This window comes from Papio anubis, chromosome 4 (genome assembly GCF_008728515.1).
Source record: "Papio anubis isolate 15944 chromosome 4, Panubis1.0, whole genome shotgun sequence".
Taxonomy (NCBI): Eukaryota; Metazoa; Chordata; class Mammalia; order Primates; family Cercopithecidae; genus Papio; species Papio anubis.
Window position 1 is genome coordinate 126295352 of NC_044979.1, and position 21972 is coordinate 126317323.

General features: G+C 39.0%; 1 protein-coding gene across 2 annotated transcripts in view; it reads left to right on the top strand.

Annotated features, from left to right (window-relative positions):
* Window positions 1–21972, top strand: part of LOC101013768 (zinc finger protein 92) — a 138100-nt gene that overhangs the window by 69911 nt on the left and 46217 nt on the right. The window contains exon 4 of one of the 2 annotated variants that reach the window (XM_031665435.1): window positions 20327–20437. The exons of the other annotated variant lie outside the window; for it this stretch is intronic. The gene's annotated coding sequence lies outside the window, so the exon portion shown is untranslated. The remainder of the gene's footprint in view (window positions 1–20326; window positions 20438–21972) is intronic. 2 annotated transcript variants of the gene reach the window in all.

A 21972-nucleotide genomic window follows, 5' to 3' on the forward strand; every position in this document is an offset into this window, starting at 1 on the left:
GAGGAAGTTGAATGATGTTTTTAATGTGTTGTTAAATTTGATTTTCTAGTATTCTCTTGAGGATTTTTACAATGATGTTTATCAGAGATAAGGCAGTTTTCCCTGCTCTTGCACAGCCTTTCTCACCTGTCACTATGTAAGATGTCCCTGCTTCCTTTTATGCTGTGATTGTAAGTTTCGTGAGGCCTTCCTGGCCATGTGGAACTATGAGTCAATTAAACTTTGTTTATAAATTTTCCAGTCTTGGCCAGGGGCGGTGCCTCACACCTGTAATCCTAGCACTTTAGGAGGCTGAGGTGGGTGGATTACCTGAAGTCAAGTTTGAGACCAGCCTGGCTGACATGGCGAAGTCCCATCTCTACTAAAAATACAAAATTAGTCAGACATGGTAGAGGGTGCCTGTAATCCCAGCTACTCAGGAGGCTGAGACAGGAGAATCACTTGAACCCGGGAGGTGGAGGTTGCAGTAAGCCAAGACTGTACCACTTCACTCCAGCCTGGGCTAAAGAGCGAAACTCCGTCTCAAGAAAAAAAAGAAATTACCCAGTCTTGGGTAGTATTTTTTGTTTGTTTGTTTGTTTGTTTGGTTTTTGAGATAGGGTCTCACTCTGTCACCCTGGATGGAGGGCAGTGGTATGATCTTGGCTCACTGCAACCTCCACTCCCCAAGTTCAAGTGATTCTCCTGCCTCAACCTCCTGATTCCCTGGGACTACAGGTGTATGCCACCATGCCCAGCTAATTTTTGTATTTTTAGTAGAGACAGGGTTTTGCCATGTTGGCCAGGCTGCTCTCAAACTCCTGACCTCAGGTGATCCACCTGCCTGACCCTCCCGAAGTACTGGGATTACAGGCATGAGCTACTGCGCCTAGCCTCAGGTAGTATCTTTATAGCAGTGTGAAAATGAACTAATACAGGAAATTGGTACTGTGTAGAATAGGGTACCGCTATAAGGATACTTGAAAATGTTGAGATGACTATGGAACTGGGTAGTGGGCAGAGGTTGTAGGAATTTGGAGAGCTCAGAAGAAGACAGGAAGCTGTGGGACAGTTTGGAGCTTCCTAGAGACTTGTTGAACGATTTTGACCAAAATGCTGATAGTGATTTAAACAATGAAGTCCAGGCTGAGGTGGTCTCAGATGGAGATGAGAAACTTATTGGGACCTAGAGTAAAGGTCACTCCTGCTATGTTTTAGCAAAGAGGCTGGTGGTATTTTGCCCCTGCCCTAGAGATGGTGTGAAACTTTGAACTTCAGAGAGATGATTTAGGATATCTGGTGGGAGACATTTCTAAGCATCAAAGCATTCAAATGTGACCTGGGTTATTCTGAAAGCATTCAGTTTTATGCATTCACAAAGAGATTATTTAAAATCGGAACCTCCCAGCACTTTGAGAGGCTGAGGCAGGTGGATCACCTGAGGTCAGGAGTTCAAGACCAGCCTGGCCAACTTGGCGAAACTCTGTCTCCACTAAAAATACAAAAATTAGGCTGGGCGCGGTGGCTCACGCCTGTAATCCCAGCACTTTGGGAGGCTGAATCAGGTGGATCACGAGGTCAGGAGATCGAGATCATCCTGGCTAAAATGGTGAAACTCCATCTCTACTAAAAGTACAAAAAAAAAAAAAAAATTAACCGGGCATGGTGGTGCACCTCTGGAGTCTCAGCTACTCGGGAGGCTGAGGCAGGAGAATGGCGTGAGCCTTGGAGGCGGAGCTTGCAGTGAGCCGAGATCGTGCCACTGCACCATCCAGCCTGGGCAACAGTGTGAGATTCTGTCTCAAAAAAAAAAAAATGTATATATCTATATAGACAAAAGTTAGCTGAGCGTGGTGGTGGGCGCTTGTAGTCCCAGCTACTCAGGAGGCTAAGGCAGGAGAATTGCTTGAACCTGGGAGGTGGAGGTTGCAGTGAGCCCAGATGGCACCACTGCACTGCAGCCTGGTCAACAGCGGGAGACTCCGTTTCAAAAAAAATAAATTTAAAACATAAAATTGGAAATTATGTTTGTTTGTTTGTTTATTTATTTATTTATTTTTCAGACACTCTATTGCTCAGAGTGATTGCAGTGGCACAATCTTGGCTCAGCACAACCTCTGCCTTCCAGGTTCAAACAATTCTCCTGCCCCAGCCTCCCAAGTAGCTGGGATTACAGGCACAAGCCACTACTGTCTGGCTAACTTTTTTATTTTTAGTAGAGACAGGGTTTCACCATGTTGGCCAGGATGATTTGAACTCTTGACCTCAAATGATCCACCTGCCTCGTCCTCCTAATGTGCTGGGATTATAGGCGTGAGCCACCATCCCCAGCCAAGAACGTATGTTTAAAAGGGAAGCAGAGCATAACAGTTTGGAAAATGTGCTGCCTTAAGATGCAGTAGAAAAGGAAAATTCATTTTCTGGGAAGAAATTCAAGCCAGCAGCAGAAACTTGCAAAAGTAACAAGGAGCCAAGACAATGGAAAAAATGTCTCCAGGACATGTCAGAGAACTTCACAGCAGCCCCTCCCATCACAGGCCCAGAAACCTTGGACAGAAAAATGGTTCTGTGGGCTGGGTGCAGGGCTCCCCTGTTGTGTGCAGCCTTAGGACATGGTGCATTCTGTCCCAGCCATGACTAAAAGATGCCAACATACAACTCGGGACATTTTTTCAGAGGGTGCAAGCCCCAATCCTTGGTAGCTTCCATGTGGTGGTAGGTCTGCAGGTGCACAGAACTTAGGAACTGAGGTTTGGGAACCTCCCCCTAGCTTTCGGAGAATGCCTGGAAATGCCTAGATGTCTAGACAGAAGCTCACTGCAGAGGTGGACCCCTCATAGCAAACCTCTGCCAAGGCAGTGTGGAAGGGAAATTTGGAGTTGGAGCCCTTATACAGAGTCAGCACTGGGGTACTGCCCAGTGGAGCTGTGAAAAGAGGGCCACCATCCTCCAGACCCTAGAATGCTAGATCCACCAACAGCTTGCACCATGCACCTCAAAAAGCCAAAGATACTTAATGCCAGCCTGTGAAAGTAGCCAGGGTGCAGGGGCTGTACCCTGTGAAACCACAGAAGTGAAGCTCCTCAAGGCTGTGGGAGCCCACCTCTTCTTTCATCAGCGTGACCTGGATGTGAGACACGAAGTCAAAGGAGATTATTTCAGTGCTTTAAGATTTAATGATTGCCCCATTGGATTTTAGACTTGCATGTGGCCTGTAGCCCCTTTGTTTTAGCTAATTTCTCCCATTCGGAATGGGAGCATTTATCCAGTGCCTGTACCTCCATTGTATCTTGGAAGTAACTAACGGTCTTTTTTTTTTTTTTTTTTTTTTTTTGAGACGGAGTCTTGCTCTGTCACCCAGGCTAGAGTGCAGTGGCCGGATCTCAGCTCACTGCAAGCTCCGCCTCCCGGGTTTACGCCATTCTCCTGCCTCAGCCTCCTGAGTAGCTGGGACTACAGGCGCTGGCTTTTAATTTTACAGGCTGCTGAGCAGAAAAGACTTTCCTTGTCTCGGATGAGACTTTGGACTTGGACTTTTGGGTTAATGCTGGAATAAATGAAGACTTTGGGGTACAGTTGTGAAGGCATGATTTGTTTTAAAATGTCAAAGGGACATGAGATTTGGGAGAGGCCAGGGGTGGAAGGATATAGTTAGGCTTTGCGTCCCCACTCATATCTCATCTTGAATTGTAATCCCCAGATGTTTACGAAGAGACCTGGTGGGAAATGATTTGATTATAGGGGCAGTTTTCCCCATGCTGTTCTTGGGATAGTGAATTCTCATGAGACCTGATGGTCTTATAAGGCAGTTTTCCCTGTTCTTCCATGCTCTCTCTCACCTGCTGCCATGTAAGACATGCCTACTTCTGCTTTCACCGTGATTATAAGTTTCCTGAAACCTCCCCAGCCATGCAGAACCGTAAGTCAATTAAACCTCCATTGTTTACAAATTACCCAGTCTTTGTTAGTATTTTTATAACATTGTGGGAATGCACTAATACAGTCTGTTTCGTTAAAAGACTAAGTTTCAACTCGGAGCCAAGATGACTGACTAGACACAGCCAGGGGAAACAACTGACAAGACACTGAGACATTGCAATTTCCATCCCATTCTGAGCCTATCTTCAGATGAAATGCATTGCAAGTGGGCAGAGGGAGGACACAGATCTAGACTGCCAGGTTTTTTTTTTTTTTTTTTTTTTTTTTTTGAGACGAAATCTCATTCTGTCACCCAGGCTGGAGTGCAATGATGTGATCTCGGCTCACTGCAACCTCCGCCTCCCAGGTTCAAGCAATTCTCCTGCCTCAGCCTCCTGAGTAACTAGGATTACAGGCACGTGCCACCACGTCCGGTCATTTTTGTATTTTTAGTAGAGATGGGGTTTCACCATGTTGGTCAGGCCAGTCTTGAACTGCTGACCTCGTGATCCACCCGCCTTGGCCTCCTAAACTGTTGGGATTACAGGCGTGAGCCACTGTGCCCCACCTAGACTGCCTTTTATATTTACTTAAAATTCTAGAGCACTTTAGCCTGAGGGGCTAGCAACAACTCAGGTACCAAGTGCTGGGATAAATAATTTTCTCTGTCTAGGGCTGATCAAAGTGTTCCCGTCATGGGCAGTGGCCAAATTCTGCCTTGGATTACTTCCTACTAAGACAGGGCAGCACTGAGTTTCAATGCAAAGTTCAACAATCCCTTGCTCCCCTTCCCCTAAGCATACAAATTATCTTTGTGCCGCATATTACTGCTGAGAAATGAGGGATAAGTGGTGTAGGAAATTCTAGACTCTTTCCCTCTTCAGTGCCTCTATTTTGTTAAAACCGGGTACTGTAATTACTCACATAATTTTTGGTTGTCGTGAAGGTGCTTTCTTGTGTGAATAGTTGTTCAATTTGGTGTTCCTACATGGGATGATTGCTAGAGGGCTCTAATCAGCCATCTTGCTCCACCTCTGTCTCTCTTCTTTTTTACCATTATGAAATGACAATCTTAGTCTCCTGTGACAGTTGTTTACTTAATGTGTATTTTGTCTAGTATAATTATGACTACCTTACCAAATTGTGGTTATTATTTGCATGGAATATGTTTTTCCATCCTGATACTTTCGGCCTATTTAACTTCTGAGAGCTAATATGACCCTATTGTGGAAAGCATATTGTAACATTTTGTTTGTTGTTAATTCCTTTAGCTGTTGTATTTATTTTCATTAAAGATTTTAGCCCATTTATAAATAACATAATCTCTAATGGAAAAGTTACTATTACCATTTGGTTTATATTTCTTTTCTGTGTTTCCTGTGGATATGTTTTTCTTCATTTGCTCTCTGTCTTCATTTTTTTTTGGTGATTTTGTAGTGACATGCTTTGATTCCTTTCTCATTTTTTTGTTATACTTTCTGTAAGTTTTTTTTATGATCATCTTAAGAAATGCAAAGTACATAAAACATTAAATTTATAGCTATATTTTATTCTAATAAGGTTACTTCAATTAAATCATAACTATACATCTTTACATCTGCCATTGTATTATTGTCACAGATATTTTATTTATCAACAAATATTTATGCTGTTTTTTATTTTTTTCAAATTCTATAACATTTTAAAAGCTTTATGCACCATGATTATAAGAGTAGCAAATTTTTTATCTGTCTAAATATTTCCCTTTAAAAAGAGTGTTATATTTACCTATGGTTTTATGACACTGTCCTGCATTATTTCACTTTTCAACATATTGAACTCCCTTTAACATGTCTTCTACTACTGTACTGGTTGTGAAGAACACACTCAGATTTTGTTTATCTTGGAAAGTCTTTATTATTATCTTAGTTTTTTTTTTTTTTTTTTTCTGACGGAGTCTCAATCTATTGCCCAGGCTGGAGTGAAATAGCACGATCTCAGCTCACTGCAACCTCTGCCTCCGGGGTTCAAGTGATTCTCCTGCCTCAGCCTCCTGAGTAGTTTGGATTACAGGCACCCACCATCACGTCTGGCTAATTTTTATACTTTTGGTAGAGATGGGGTTTCGCTGTGTTGGTCAGGCTGGTCTCAAACTCCTGACCTCGTGATCTGCCTGCCTCAGCCTCTCAAAGTGCTGGGATTACAGGTGTGAGCCACCGTGCCTAGCCTAAGATTTTTATTTCTTAAAGGTCAATTTCTAGAGATTCATTTTTTTTCTTTCAAGGGGACAAGTTTTTTGGTTTCTCTATATGTGCAGTGATCTTTTGATGAAACTTGGTTATTTATGAAACAGCTGTCTAACGTAGTATTTATAGACTGACTTATTATAGGGCAATACTCACAGCAGTCAGCCAGGCTATCAATTCTGGATGCTTTATGAACATATCCTCAGGTATATCTTCTCTGGACTTCTGTATGTGTGTTTTTTTGTTTGTTTGTTTTGGTTTTTTGGTTTTTTGGTGTTTTTTTTTTTTTTGGTGAGACGGAGATTTACTCTTGTTGCCTAGGCTGGAGTGCAATGGCACAACCTCGGCTCACCGCATGCTCTGCCTCCCAGGTTCAAGCGATTCTCCTACCTCAGCCTCCCGAGTAGATGATATTACAGGCATGTGCCACCACACCAGGCTAATTTTGTATTTTTAGTAGAGACGGAGTTTCACCGTGTTGCCGAGGCTGATCTCGAACTCTTGACCTCAGGTGATCCGCCTGCCTCGGCCTCCCAAAGTGCTGGGATTACAGGCCTGAGCCACTGCTCCCCGCCTGTGTGTGTTTTTTGAATTGAAGAGTTTTTTTTTTTTCATTCCTTTTTCAAATCCTGTAATATTGTGATTTCTTTGTTTACTTTCTGTGGTATGCCAATTTCTCTAGTAATATAACAAGCATCAACCTTCTTCTTAGCAGAAATAAACTGTTTCCTTCATTACTTCATCATTTCCTATACTGCACCATGTAGGGGAGATGGAATCTAGTCTACAGTCAGTCCTGGAGAAAGATAAAATTTTAAACACATCTTCTATTGTTCTAATTTTCTCCTGAGAGATATAATGGGAGTTTTTTTGTTTGTTTGTTTGTTTGTTTTTCTGAGTCCAGTTAATATTGTGGAAAATATGAATGGGTATAATGGACAGTCTTTAAACAAGACCTGGTTACTTTGTACAGCAACAGGAATATACATGGAATGTAAAAAGAGAGGAGACAATTGCCATAAATCCTGATGGGTGGGAAGGAATGAACAGATAACACATGTGTGAGGTCCAAAGTTCAGTGGAAAACCAAAGTTTTAAATGTAGCTTAGGAAGCTCTGCTGCAATGGAACTGATTCTTTTTTTCTCAAACAGGGTTTTGCTTTGTCACCTAAGCTGGAGTCTCATAATCTCAGCTCACTGCAGCCTTGACCTCCTGATCTCAAGCAATTTTCTCCCCTCAGTCAGCCAAGTAGCTGGGATTACAAGCATGTGCCATCACACCTGGTTAATTTTGTTTATTTTTTTAAGTAGAAATGAGGTCTCACTATGTTGCCCAAGCTGGTCTCAAACTCAAGCAATCCTTCTGCCTTGGCCTCACAAAGTTCTTTGGTTACAGATATGAGTCACTGTGTTTGTCCTGGAATTGGTTCTTGAGAATTTGAGCTTTATTTGTCTTGTGGCCACAGAGAAAAATTTTCTGCCTATGCTTATAATGTTCTTAAATCCTTAAAGGTTTCTCCTATCCCTCCAGTGATTTTCTAGTGGATTCACAGTTAGAGCCAAAATCCTTTTCTTATCCTGGGAGGGCTTGCATGATCTGACTGCCCTTCCATTGCTTTTGGAGATCTGTAGCAATCTGTGCATATTTTCTGAGACCTGTATGTTATTTTTAATGTTCTGTTTGTGCCTTATGTCCAGATCATTTGAGGAATAGTGGAGAAATTGAGATTTCACTCAGAAATTCCAGAAATACCAGGGACAGATGTCATATGTTTTTATCTTTATAATTTCCACTCAATAGCGTTTTCATATGTGATCTTAAAGAAAATCAGACTTTGACATTTCATCATAGCACAAAGCATCTTACTAAATGTGAGAATAATTATCAATTTTATTTTAAAAATTTATATTAGAAGAAACTCAGCTTAGAAATTTGAACTCCATATGTTTAATGCCTCTAGTGTAGAATATTTTTTATGTCTACTCATCTCAGGAAATTCATAAAGAAACTAATGTCAAAGAGGAACTTGGAACATTACCCAGCATATAGTAAATTTTAATTGTTACTTATTTATAATAACTTTATTTTAAAATTATGTTGGCCGGGCACGGTGGCTTACACTTGTAACCCCAGCACTTTGGGAGGCCAAGGTGGGCAGATCATCTGAGGTTGGGAGTTCGAGACCAGCCTGGCCAACATGGTGAAACCCCATCTCTACTAAAAATACAAAAATTAGCCAGGTATGGTGGTATGCGCCTGTAATCCCAGCTACTTGGGTGACTGAGGCAGGAGAATCATGTGAGCCTAAGAGGTGAAGGTTGCAGTGAGCCAAGATCACACCACTGCACCCCAGCCTGAGTGACAGAGTGAGACTCCATCTAAAAAAAAATAAATAAACAAAAATAAAATTATGTCTTCTTTGACATAAATATTATCAGAATTGTGTGCTATATGTGTTCACTTTGTAATCTGAAATATGCCAAATTTGCTTGCAATTCTAGATTTAAAGGTTCTGAAATAAAATGGTTGATTTTACATGCCTTTTTAAAAAATTGTTTTACTTTAAGTTCTGGAATACTTGTGCAGAATGTGCAGATTTGTTACATAGGTATACATGTGCCATGGTGGTTTGCTGCACCGATCAACCCGTCCTCTAGATTTTAAGTCCAATATGCATTAGGTATTTGTCCTAATGCTCTCCTTCCCCTTGCCCCCATCCCCTGACAGGCCCCGGTGTGTGATGTTTCCCTCCCTGTGTCCATGTGTTCTCATTGTTCAACTCCCACTTTTGAGTGAGAGCATGCAGTGTTTGGTTTTCTGTTCCTGTGTTAGTTTGCTGATGGCTTCCAGCTTTATCCATATCCCTGCAAAGGACATGATCTCATTCCTTTTTTTGGCTGCATAATATTCCATGGTATATATGTACCACATTATCTTTATCTAGTCTATTATTGATGGGCATTTGGGTTGGTTCCATGTCTTTGCTATTGTAAACAGTGCTGTAATAAGCATACGTGTGCATGTGTCTTTATAGTTGAATGATTTGTATTCCTTTGGGTACATACCCAGTAATGGGATTGCTGGGGCAAATGGTATTTCTGGTTCTAGATCCTTGAGGAATCACCACACTATCCTCCACAATGGTCAAACTAATATACATTTCCACCAACAGTGTAAAAGCGTTCCTATTTCTCCACAGCCTTGCCAGCATCTATTGTTTCTTGACATTTTAATAATTGCTATTCTGACTGACGTGAGATGATATCTCATTATGGTTTTGATTTGCATTTCTCTAATGATCAATGATGTTGAGCTTTTTTTTCATATGTTTGTTTCCTGCATGAATGTCTTCCTTTGAGAAGTGTCTGTACACATCCTTTGCTCACTTTTTGATAGTGTTGTTTTTTTCTTGTAAGTTTGTTTAAATTCCTTGTAGATTCTGGATATTAGACCTTTGTAGGATGGGTAGATTACAGAAATTTTCTCCCATTCTTTAGGTTGCCCGTTCACTCTGATGTAGTTTCTTTTGCTGTGCAGAAGCTTTTTGGTTTAATTAGATCCTGTATGTCAATTTTGGCTTTTGTTGCAATTGCTTTTGGCATTTTTGTCATGAAGTCTTTGCCCATGCCTATGTCCTGAATGGTATTGCCTAGGTTTTCTTGTAGGGTTTTTATGATGTCGGTTTTACATTTAAATCTTTAATTCATCTTGAGTTAGTATTTGTATAAGGTGTAAGAAAGGGATCCAGTTTCAGTTTTTTGCATATGGCTGGCCAGTTTTCCCAGCACCATTTATTAAATACGGAATCCTTTCCCCATTGTTTGTTTATGTCAGGTTTGTCAAAGATCAGATGGTCGTAGATGTGTGGTGTTATTTCTGAGGTCTCTGTTCTGTTCCGTTGGTCTGTCTGTTTTGATACCAGTACCATGCTGTTTTGGTTACTGTAGCCTTGTAGTATAGTTTGATGTCAGGTAGTATGATGCCTTTCTTTTTGCTTAGGATTGTCTTGGCTATACAGGCTCTTTTTGTTCCATATGAATTTTTATTTTTATTTTTTTGAGAAAGAGTTTCACTCTTACTGCCCCGGCTGGAGTGCAATGACGTGATCTTGGCTCACTACAACCTCCACTTCCTGGGTTCAAGCAATTCTCCTGCCTCAGCCTCCTAAGCAGCTGGGATTACAGGCATGCGCCACCATGCCTGGATAATTTTGTATTTTTAGTAGAGATGGGGTTTCTCCATGTTGGTTAGGCTGGTGTCAAACTCCTGACCTCAGGTGATCTGCTTGCCTCGGCCTCCCAAAGTGCTGGGATTACAGGTGTGAGCCACTGCACCTGGCCATGAAATTTAAAATAGTTTTTTCTAATTCTGCGAAGAACGTTAATGGTAGTTTAAAGGGAATAGCAATGAATCTATAAATAACTTTGCGAAGTACGGCCATATTTATGATATTGATTCTTCCTATCCATGAGGATGAAATGTTTTTCTAATTGTTTGTGTCCTCTCTTATTTCCTTGCGTGGTGGTTTGTAGTTCTTGAAGAGGTCCTTCACATCCCTTATTAGCTAACTGTATTCCTAGGTATTTTATTCCCTTTGTAGCAATTGTGAATGGGAGTGCATTCATGATTTGGCTCTCTGCTTGTCTATTATTGGTGTATAGAAATGCTTGTGATTTTTGAACATTGATTTTTGTATCCTGAGACTTTGCTGAAGTTGCTTATCAGAGTAATGATTTTTTGGGTGGAGACAATGGGGTTTTCTAAATACACATTCATGTCACCTGCAAACAGAGACAATTTAACTTCCTTTCTTCCTATTTGAATACCCTTTCTTTCTCTTGCCTGATTGCCCTGACCAGAACTTTCAATACTATGTTGAATAGGAGTGGTAAGAGAAGACATCCTTGTCTTCTGCCAGTTTTTAAAGGGAATGCTTCCAGCTTTTGCCCATTCAGTATGATATTGGCTATGGGTTTGTCATAAATAGTTCTTATTATTTTGAGATATGTTCCATCAATACCTAGTTTATTGAGATTTTTTTTTTTAACATGAAGGGATGTTGAATTTTATTGAAGGCCTTTACTGCATCTATTGAGATAATCATGTGGTTTTTGTCATTGGTTCTGTTTATGTGATGGATTATGTTTATTGATTTGTGTATGTTGAACCAGCCTTGCATCCCAAGGATGAAGCTGACTTGATTATGGTGGATAAGCTTTTTGATGTGCTACTGGATTTGGGTTGCCACTATTTTATTGAGGAGTTTTGCATTAATGTTCATTGGAGATACTGGCCTGAAGTTTTCCTCTTTTACTATGTCTCTGCCAGGTTTTGGTATCAGGATGATACTGGCCTCAAAATGAGTTAGGGAGGAGTCCTTCTTTTTCAGTTGTTTGGAATAGTTTCAGAAGAAATGGTACCAGCTCCTCTTTGTACTTCTGGTAGAATTCAGCTGTGAATTCATCTGGTCTTGAGTTTTTTGGTTGGTAGGCTATTAATTACTGCCTAAATTTCAGAACTTGTTATTGGTTTATTCAAGGATTTGACGTCTTCTTGATTTAGTCTTGGGAGGGTGTATGTGTCCAGAAATTTATCCATTTCTTCTAGATTTTCTAGTTTATTTGCATAGAGGTGTTTATAGTATTCTCTGATTGTAGTTTGTATTTCTGTGGGATCAGCGGTGATATCCTGTTTATCATTTTTTACTGTATCTATTTGCTGCTTTTCCTTTTCTTCTTTAGGAGTCCAGCTAGTGGTCTACCTAGTTATTTTTTTCAAAAAAACAGCTCCTGGATTCATTGATTTTTTTGAAGGGCTTTTTGTATTTCTATGTCCTTCAGTTCTGCTCTGATCTTAGTTATTTCTTGTCTTCTGCGAGCGTTTGGATTTGTTTGCTTTTGCTTCTCTAGTTCTTTTAATTGTGCTGTTAGGGTGTTGATTTGAGATCTTTTTTTTTTTTTTTTTTTTTGAAACAGAGTCTCACTCTTGTTCCCCAGGCTGGAGTGCAATGGTGCAATCTCGGCTCACTGCAACCTGCGCCTCCCGGATTCAAGCGATTCTCCTGCCTCAGCCTCCTGAGCAGCTGGGACTACAGGTGCCCACCACCATGCCCAGCTAATTTTTGTATTTTTAGTAGAGACGGGGTTTCACCATGTTGGCCAGGCTGGTCTTGAACTCCTGATCTCAGGTGATCCGCCCGCCTCGGCCCCCCAAAGTATTGGGATTACAGGCGTGAACCACCGTGCCCAGCTGATTTGAGGTCTTTATAGTTTTCTGATTTGGACATTTTGTGCTACAAATTTTCCTCTTAACCTTGCTTTAGCTGTGTCCTAGAGATTCTGGTATGTTGTCTTTTTGTTCTCATTGGTTTCAAAGAACTTCTTGGTTTCTGCCTTAATTTCATTATTTACCCAGCAGTCCTTCAGAAGCAGGTTGTTCAATTTCCATGCAGTTGTGAGGTTTTAAGTAAGTTTCTTTTTTTTTTTTTTTTTTTGAGACGGAGTCTCGCTCTGTCGCCCAGGCTGGAGTGCAGTGGCCGGATCTCAGCTCACTGTAAGCTCCGCCTTCTGGGTTCACGCCATTCTCCTGCTTCAGCCTCCTGAGTAGCTGGGACTACAGGCGCCCGCCACCGCACCCGGCTAATTTTTTGTATTTTTAGTAGAGACGGGGTTTCACTGTGGTCTCGATCTCCTGACCTTGTGATCCGCCCGCCTCGGCCTCCCAAAGTGCTGGGATTACAGGCGTGAGCCACCGCACCTGGCCTAAGTAAGTTTCTTAATCCTCAGCTCCAATTTAATTGCACTGTGGTCTGAGAGACTGTTTGTTATAATTTTAGTTCTTTCGCATTTGCTGAGGAGTGTTTTACTTCCAGTTATGTGGTCGATTTTACAGTAAGTGCCATGTGGCACTGAGAAGAATGTATATTCTGTTGATTCGGGGTGGAGAGTTTTGTAGATGTCTGTTAGGTCCCCTTGATCCAGTGCTGAGTTCAAGTTCTGAATGTTCTTGTTAATTTACTGTCTCATTGATCTAATATTGACAGTGGGGTGTTAATAACATGTTTGAGTTTATATGTCATATAAAAAGTAAATTAAATAATTTTTATTCACCTTGCACCTATTAAAGTGTTTGCCTCATATTTATTGCATGCAAAACATTATTAGCATTTTCATCCACTTTTTTTACCCTTAATGTAAATGATAATATAATTTATTCCTAATTGTTCCTTTAATATATAAGTGTTTCATATTTTATAATATTCATAGTGTTTCTGCACTTGGAAATAAAAGGCTTTTAGTTACTTCTTAAGGCTGGATTGTAGCCTTTCCAGTTTGTGTAAGAAAAGCAGCAATATATTAGTAACAAGTTTTTCTGGTATCATTTTATGCTTATTCTTTAAAATTTTTTATTAAAGCTTTTACTAAATAATCATAATGCATTTTGGTGAAATGTTATTGCTGTCACTGTGATACTAATAATTTTAAAACTGTGCTCTTTTTTTGTTTGTTTGTTTTGTTTTTTGAAATGGAGTTTCTCTCTGTCACCCAGGCTGGAGTGCAGTGGTGTGATCTTGGCTCACTGCAGCCTCCACTTCCCGGGTTCAAGTGATTCTCTTGCCTCAGCCTCCTGAGTAGCTGGGAATACAGGCGTGCACCACCACACCTAGCTAATTTTTGTATTTTTAGTAGAGACAGGGTTTCATCATGTTGGCCAGGCTGGTCTTGAATTTCTGACCTCAGGTAGTCCACTCGCCTTGGCCTCCTAAACTGCTGGGATTATAGTCATGAGCCACTATTCCCAGCCAAATCTGTGTGCTCTTCACGCATTCCCAGTCATAGTAGAAAATTGTAGTTATCTAGAAAAATTTTTCTGGGTAAAATCTTAAGTAGTACACTATTTTTTTATTTAGGTTTTTATGGTTTAAAGTTTCTTTTAAATTTCTTTTGCAATTTTATATTTCTGTGTTTCTAATTTCAGGGTAGGCCACCTTACATAATTTGTGTTTTAGTTTTTATTTATATATTATAGTTTTAATAGAAATATTCAACTGTGTATATTTTAAGAAAGTGTTGCTGGGCACGGTGGCTCACTCCTGTAATCCCAGCACTTTGGAAGGCTGAGGTGGGTGGATCACCTGAGGTCAGGAGTTCGAGACCAGTCTGACCAACATGGTGAAGCCCCATCTCTACTAAAAATACAAAAAATTAGCTAGGCATGGTGGCAAACGCCTGTAATCCCAGCTACTTGGGAGGCTGAGGCTGGGGAATCGCTTGAACCTGGAGGCAGAGGTTGCAGTGAGCCGAGATCAAGCCATTGCACTTCAGCCTGGGCCACAGAGTGAGACTCCATCTCAAAAAAAAAAAAAAAAAAAAGTAAGAAAAGAAAGAAAGAAAAAGAAGGTGTTCAGAAAAACTGAAATATGCATGTCATATGTCACTTGACTTATGTTCCTTGACTCAGATTGTCTTTTGGCAATTTAACTATCTATGCTTTTGTTTGCCTGTATACATACCCTCTCTTTTTTTTTTTAATGATGTATTGTTTTTGGTTGGTGATCAATGGTTGTTCATCCTGTCTAGGTGAGTAGTCATGAAAGTTGTCTTAATTTCTCCATCCGTTTATTGGACAATCCATATTATTTTTGTAGGAGAGAAATACTTTGTGATTCAAAGGTAATTTTTGAAAAGTTTCATAAATCTGTATCTTTTTAGTTTTTATTGTTTATTTTCAATAGTGTTCAAAACCATATAAAATTTATAATCTTAAATATTTTTAATGTATAGTTCAGTCATGTTAAGTATAGTGACATTATCACACAACATATCTTTAGAACATTTTTGTCTTCCAAACCAAAATTCAATACACATGAAAAAACTACTCATTGTTTTTCTATTACCTAGACCTTTCCAAATATCATTTTATTTCTTGTTTATAGATATCTCATATAAGTGGATTCAGACAATATCCAGTTTTTGTGACTACCTACTTTGTTTAACATGTTGTTAAGATTTATCTTTTTTATATGTTACCTTTTCTGGTTTTGAAAAGCTGAGTAATATTTTATTAGTTTTATATTCCAAATTATATTTATTCATTCATTTGATGAGGAAAGTTTTGGCTTCTTTGACCTATCTTCTTTTGCAAATAATGCTGCAATAAATATGGGTATGCAAATAACACATGACTGCATATGGGAAGCTTTATTTCTGAGTACACTGTTATGTTTTGTTTATCTAGTTGTCTGCCTTTATGCTAGTATCAAACTGCTTTAGCTATTATGGCTTCAGAATGTATTTTAAAACCAGGAAGTTCAGGCTGGGCATGGTGGCTCGCGCCAGTAATCCCAGCACTTGGGGAGGATGAGGCAGGTGGACCACTTGAGGCCAGAAGTTTGAGACAAGCCTGGCCGACATGGCGAAACCATGCCTCTACCAAAAATCCAAAAATTAGCTAGGCATAGTGGCACACGCCTGTAACCCTAGCTACTCGAAAGGCTGAGGCATGAGAATCATTTGATCCTCGGAGGCAGAGGTTGTAGTGAGCTGAGATCACACCACTGCACTCCAGCCTCTGTGACAGAGTGAGACTCCATCTCAAAAAGAAAAAAGTGTGATGTCTCCAGCATTGCTTTTGATTTTTGAAAATTGTTTGGCTCTTCATGGTCACTTCATATTCATATGATTTGGGGGTTTTTCTATTTATGCAAAAATAAACTGAGAATTTGAAAAGGATTGCGTTGAATCTGTAGCTCACTTTAAGTAGTATATCATCTACCTAAAGACATCTTCATAATATTAAGTCTTCCCACCCTTAAAGAAGAGTATGCTCAAGAGTGTATTGCTTAATTTCCATATATTTGTGAATGTTTCAGATTTTCTTCTCTTATTTTATTCCATTTTGGTTATAAATAATAATCAGTAAGTTTTCAATTTTTAAAAGTTTAAGACTTGTTTTATGACCTAACATGTATAGTATCAAGAAGAATGTTTTATGAGATATTGAGAAGGTTGTGTATTTTGTTGTGTGGAATGTTTGCCATATATACATCTATTAGGTGTGATTTTACAGTGTTTCAAGTCTTCTGCTCCCTGTGTGTTTTGTACTTTAATTTTGTCAATATTTACTTTATAAATTAAAAACCCTGAGGTGAGATATAAATGAGATATGCTCACATGAGCACACAGACAGACACACATATACAATTGTCATAGGTTTTCAATGAATGAACTCTTTTATTAAAGTCTTTTTTGATTCTTGTAGTTTTGAATTAAAATATATTTTATGAACTATGACAAATTTTGACTTAAAATGTATTTTGTCTAATTAATTGTGATCTCTTATGCTCTCATTCAGTTAACATTTGCATGAAATACCTTTATGTTTGTTTGTTTTTTGAAATATCTGGGTTTTTTTTTTGTTTTTGTTTTTTGTTTTTGTTTTTTTTTTTTGAGATGGAGTCTTGCTCTTTCTCCCATGCTGGAGTGTAGTGGCGCGATGGAGTGTAGTGGCGCGATCTCGGCTGTCTGCAACCTCCACCTCCCGGATTCAACCAATTCGCATGCCTCAGCCTCCCGAGTAGCTGGGATTACATGCACTCACCACCATGCCCGACGAATTTTTGTGTTTTTTATAGAGATAGAGTTTCAACATGTTGGCCAGGCTGGTCTCGAACTCCTGACCTCAGGTGATCCACCCACCTTGGCCTCGCAAAGTGCTGGGATTACAGGCATGAGTCACTGCGCCAGGCCTGAAATATCTTTTTTTATACTGCCACTTTTAGTCTATTTTTGTCATTAGATCTAAAGTGAAACTGTTGTACACAGAATATAGTTGGAGCTTTTAATCCAATTAAAAACATTTTTTTTGCAATATATGATTGTTAATTGGGAAAGTTAGTTCCTAAATATTTAAATAATATTCTGAAAGATGACTTACTATTGCCATATTATTAATTATTTTATTCGATTATTGTAACTATTGCATTCTCTTTTTCTTTTACTTTGTCTTCTTTGTTGTCTCATTTATTTTCATATTGACAGATTTCAGTTCCTTTCTCATTTTTTATGGAATATCTTTCTAGGTAGTTTATGTTTACCATGGGCATTACATAAGACCTCTTAAAGTTACAATATATTTTAAACTGGAAAGATCTTCAGTTGCATCCAATTCTTTTGTTTGTTTGTTTGCTTTTTGAGACGGAGTCTTGCTTTTTCTCTCAGGCTGGAATGCAATGGTGCAATCTCAGCTCACTGAAACCTCCTCCTCCTGGGTTCAAGCAATTCTCCTGCCTCAGCCTCCCGAGTAGCTGGGATTACAGGCACGTGCCAGCACACCCAGTTAATTTTTGTATTTTTACTAGAGATGGGGTTTCACCGTGTTGGCCAGGCTGGTCTCAAACTCCTGACCTCAAGTGATCTGCCCGCCTCGGCCTCCCAAAGTGCTGGGATTACAGATGTGAGCCACCGTGCCCAGCCCTAATTTTTTTAAAGTACATCTACCCTCAACTTTGTTATTGATGTCACTAATTGTATCTTTTTATATTAACAGGTGTTTATAACTCTATTTGTTTTTTTGTCTATCATGTTTATGAGTATAGTCAGTGTTTGCTGCATCATCATTTTATCATTGCACAGTTTTATATATGTGTTACATATATGGCTTTTCCAGAGAGTTATGTATTTTCGTATGATGTGTTGTTTTCTAGCATTTTATTTTCAATGGAAGGGACTCCCTTTAGCATTTTTAGTAGGACAGGTCTACTAGCGATGTACGTTTTCACTTATTTATTTATTTTGAGACTCATTTAAACCTCGGAGGCAGAGGTTGCGGTGACTCAAGATAGCACCACTGCACTCCAGCCTAAGCAACAGAGTGAGACTCTTTCTCAAAAAAAAAAAGTTAAAATACAGAATTTATTTTTATGTAAGACTAAAAGAAGCAAGAGTTTGGTTTTTGAAGAGTTGTAATTATATTTAAAGTTTATTGTTCAATAGTAAAGACTTGGAACCAACCCAAATGTCCATCAATGATAGACTGGATTAAGAAAATGTGCCACATATACACCATGGAATACTATGCAGCCATAAAAAAGGATGAGTTCATGTCCTTTGTAGGGACATGGATGAAGCTGGAAACCATCATTCTGAGCAAACTATCGCAAGGACAGAAAACCAAACACCGCATATTCTCACACATAGGTGGGAATTGAACAATGAGAACACTTGGACACAGGGTGGGGAACATCACACACTGGGGCCTGTCGTGGGGTTGGCGGGGGAGGGATAGCTTTAGGAGATATACCTAATGTAAATGATGAGTTAACAGGTGCAGCACACCAACATGACACATGTATACATATGTAACAAACCTGCATGTTGTGCACATGTACTATAGAACTTAAAGTATAATAATAATTTTTAAAAAAGAAAAATATAAAATAAAGTTTATTGTTTTACATTGAAAGAATTTTAGATTTTTTGAAATATGAGTATCAATGAGCATTTGGTTACCTTACAATTTTTTTTTCATTTTGAAGAAGAATTTTTCTGGTTATAGTATTCTTCCTTGGAAATTTTTCTCTTTCAGGACTTTGACTATATCTCTCAACCTTTTTTCTGGCCTGTAGGGACTCTGCGGATAAATCCACTGCCAATCTCATTGGAACAAACTTATAGACAACACATTAGATTTCTTTTGCTGCTTCCAAGATTCCGTATTTGTCTATAACTTTATTTATTTATTTGTTTGTTTGTTTGTTTGTTTGTTTTGAGACAGAATCTGATTCTGTTGCCCAGGCTGGAGTACAGTGGTACATTCTTGGCTCACCACAACCTTCACCTCCCAGGTTCAAGCAATTCTCCTGCCTCAGCCTCCCGAATAGCTGAGATTACAGGTGCCCGCCACCATGCCCAGATCATTTTTGTATTATTAGTAGAGACAGGGTTTCACCATGTTGGCTGGGCTGGTCTCGAACTCCTGACCTCAGGTGATCCGCCCGCCTCAGTCTCCCAAAGTGCTGGGATTACAGGCATGAGCCACCACACCCAGCCTGTCTATGACTTTACCATTTTTGTTTATAATCTGTCTTGTTATGAGTCACTTTGTGTTTATCCTAAAGTATGTTAAGCTTCTTGATTTTTTACCAGTGTTCTCTTTATGTTTGAGGATTTTTCAGTCATTATATCTTAATATATTGTTTAGCTCCATAATTTTTGTTTCTTTTTATGCTTTTAATCTTTTGGTTGATATTCTCATTTTCCTGCTTTCATTTACCTGTCTGTTTCCCATTTTATGCATTGAATATCACTCAGGTAGTTATTTTGAATTTTTAAGGTAAAATTCATATCTTCATTTCTTTAGGGTTGATATATGGATATTTATAGAGGGTTTTGGGGGCCATATTATGGTGAAACTTTGTATATGTTGTAAGCTTTTATTGAAATTTGTACATTTACAAAAAGCTTCCTGTCACAGTATTTATAAAGTGGCTTTGTCATGAGGGTGTCTGATACCAGTTGACCAAGCTAGAGATTCTAGAACCCTCTCAAACTTGTTCTTCAGGATGTGTCTACTCTGGAATTGCGTGTACATTTTTTAAATTAATGAAGTTTGTCTGTGTTTCTTCTTAAGAGACTATAATCACTTGCTGTACCTGTTGTTTATTTGTGATACTGACCTCTCTGTGCTGCTGTGAGAATTATTTATCTTTGCTCTCAGCAGAAGCAGCCTGCCATTCAAAGTGTAGCACCATTCGTTTTAGCACTTTGTGTTATAGGAGGCAAAAAGCAGTCTTTGAAAAGTTCCCTAAAAGCTGGAATTATGGACATCTGTGCCAGTATTTTCTTTCTCTCTTGAGGGAGAAGTCAGAAGTTTACTTCTAGGGGCATCATGCTGCATTAGAGAGGAAGAAGGACTGTGATGGGTAAATGTAACACACTTTCCTTCTTCTGTTTGGCTCTTGGCATTGTGCTTACCTGTGGTGCTGCAAACTCTTAATTTTTAGAATTATTACAATGGAATTTCACTAAGTATATTCTTGTTAAGTGTATATGTATATAAAGACCTGTGGTATTTTATTATGCCATCTTGCTCTTGTACTTGGTAGAACTTTATACATTAGATTTGTAAAGCATATTCACGGGAGTCTAGTAAGTGGGATAATTTTTTTTTCTTTCTTCCAATGGTGTCTTCTATTTCACTGAAGATAAATTGCCAGGGCAAAGCATAATACATTAATTCCAAAGTGTAATACTGAGAAGACATGGAAACTGCAATCTTCAGAATTTACACATAAGAAAAGACTGAAAACGTGTGGGTGAGTGTATGGGGCATGTTACAATGCACTTAACCAGTGTTCATCCACTATTCATAGCAAAATCTTTCAATGTGATAAATGTGTGAAAGTCTTTAGTAAATCTTCAATAATAAATAGACATAAGACATGCTGGACATATTGGAGGGAAAGTAATTTTAAATGTTAAAAAAAGTAACAAATTATTTTAAATGTCTTAAATTCTAAGTTAACATCAGAGAATCAATACCAGATGGAATCCCTACAAATGTAAATAATGTGGCAAAGGCTTTAATAAGTGCTCACACTTGACTGAAAATAAGGGAAATCATCTTGGAGAGAAACATTACAAATGTAATGAATGTGGCCAAGTGGTTAAATCTTGCTCTACCCTTTCTATTATTAAGAGAATTTATGCTGAAAAGAAACCCAACGAATGTGAAAGACGTGGCAGAGTCTTTAAGTGGTCCTCATCCCTTACTCAACATAAGAGAATTCATCCTGGAGAGAAATCTATAAATGTGACAAATGTGACATAGTCACAGTCTTCAACTTTTACTAAACGTATAATACTTTGTAGTAGAGAGAAACCCTACAAATGTGAAGTGTGGCAAAGCCTTTAAATTGTTTCTATATGCAACATAAGGACATTCATACTGCAGTGAAACCATACAAATGGGAAATATGTGGCAGAGCTTTTTTTTTTTTTTCTCCTGAGATGGAGTCTTGCTCTGTCGCCCAGGCTGGAGTGCAGTGGCGCGATCTCGGCTCACTGCAACCTCCGCCTCCTGGATTCAGGCCATTCTGCCTCAACCTCTGGAGTAGCTGGGACTACAGGCACCCGCCACCACGCCTGGCTAATTTTTTGTATTTTTAATAGAGACGGGGTTTCACCGTGTTTGCCAGGATGGTCTTGATCTCCTGACCTCGTGATCTGCCCGTGGCAGAGCTTTTATATGGTTTTCATACCTTACTAGACATCCTAGAAAGAAATTCTACAAATGTAAAGAATGTGGCAAAGCCTTTAATCAGAGCTCACACCTTAATGAACATAAGAAAGTTCATACCGGAGGGAAACCCTGAAAATGTATAGAATGGGACAAAGCTTTTAACACTCAAATCTTGCTAATCATAAGGCAACTCATACCAATAGAAACCATACAAATGTAAAGAATGTGCCAAAGTCTTTTACCAGTTCTTATACCTTACTATACATGAGGAAATTTAAACCTGAGAAAAATTTTACAGATGTGAAGAATGTGGCAATGTGGCAATGTCTGTAATACCTGTTATCTTACTTGATATGGAAGAGTTCATACTGACTAGTAGTGTTATAAATGTAATTACTGTCTAAAAACATTTTACAAAATATAGATTAGATTGCAAAATTTTAGTGAAGAACAACATTGCAAATACAAAGATGGGTTCAATGCCTTCACTTATATCATGGATCTTTTTGTACACAGGAGAAATTATGCTGGAGAAAAATCCTCACACAGTTGCTCACACTTTATTCAACTTTAGAGAATTTGTATTGGAGACAGACACTACAAATATAA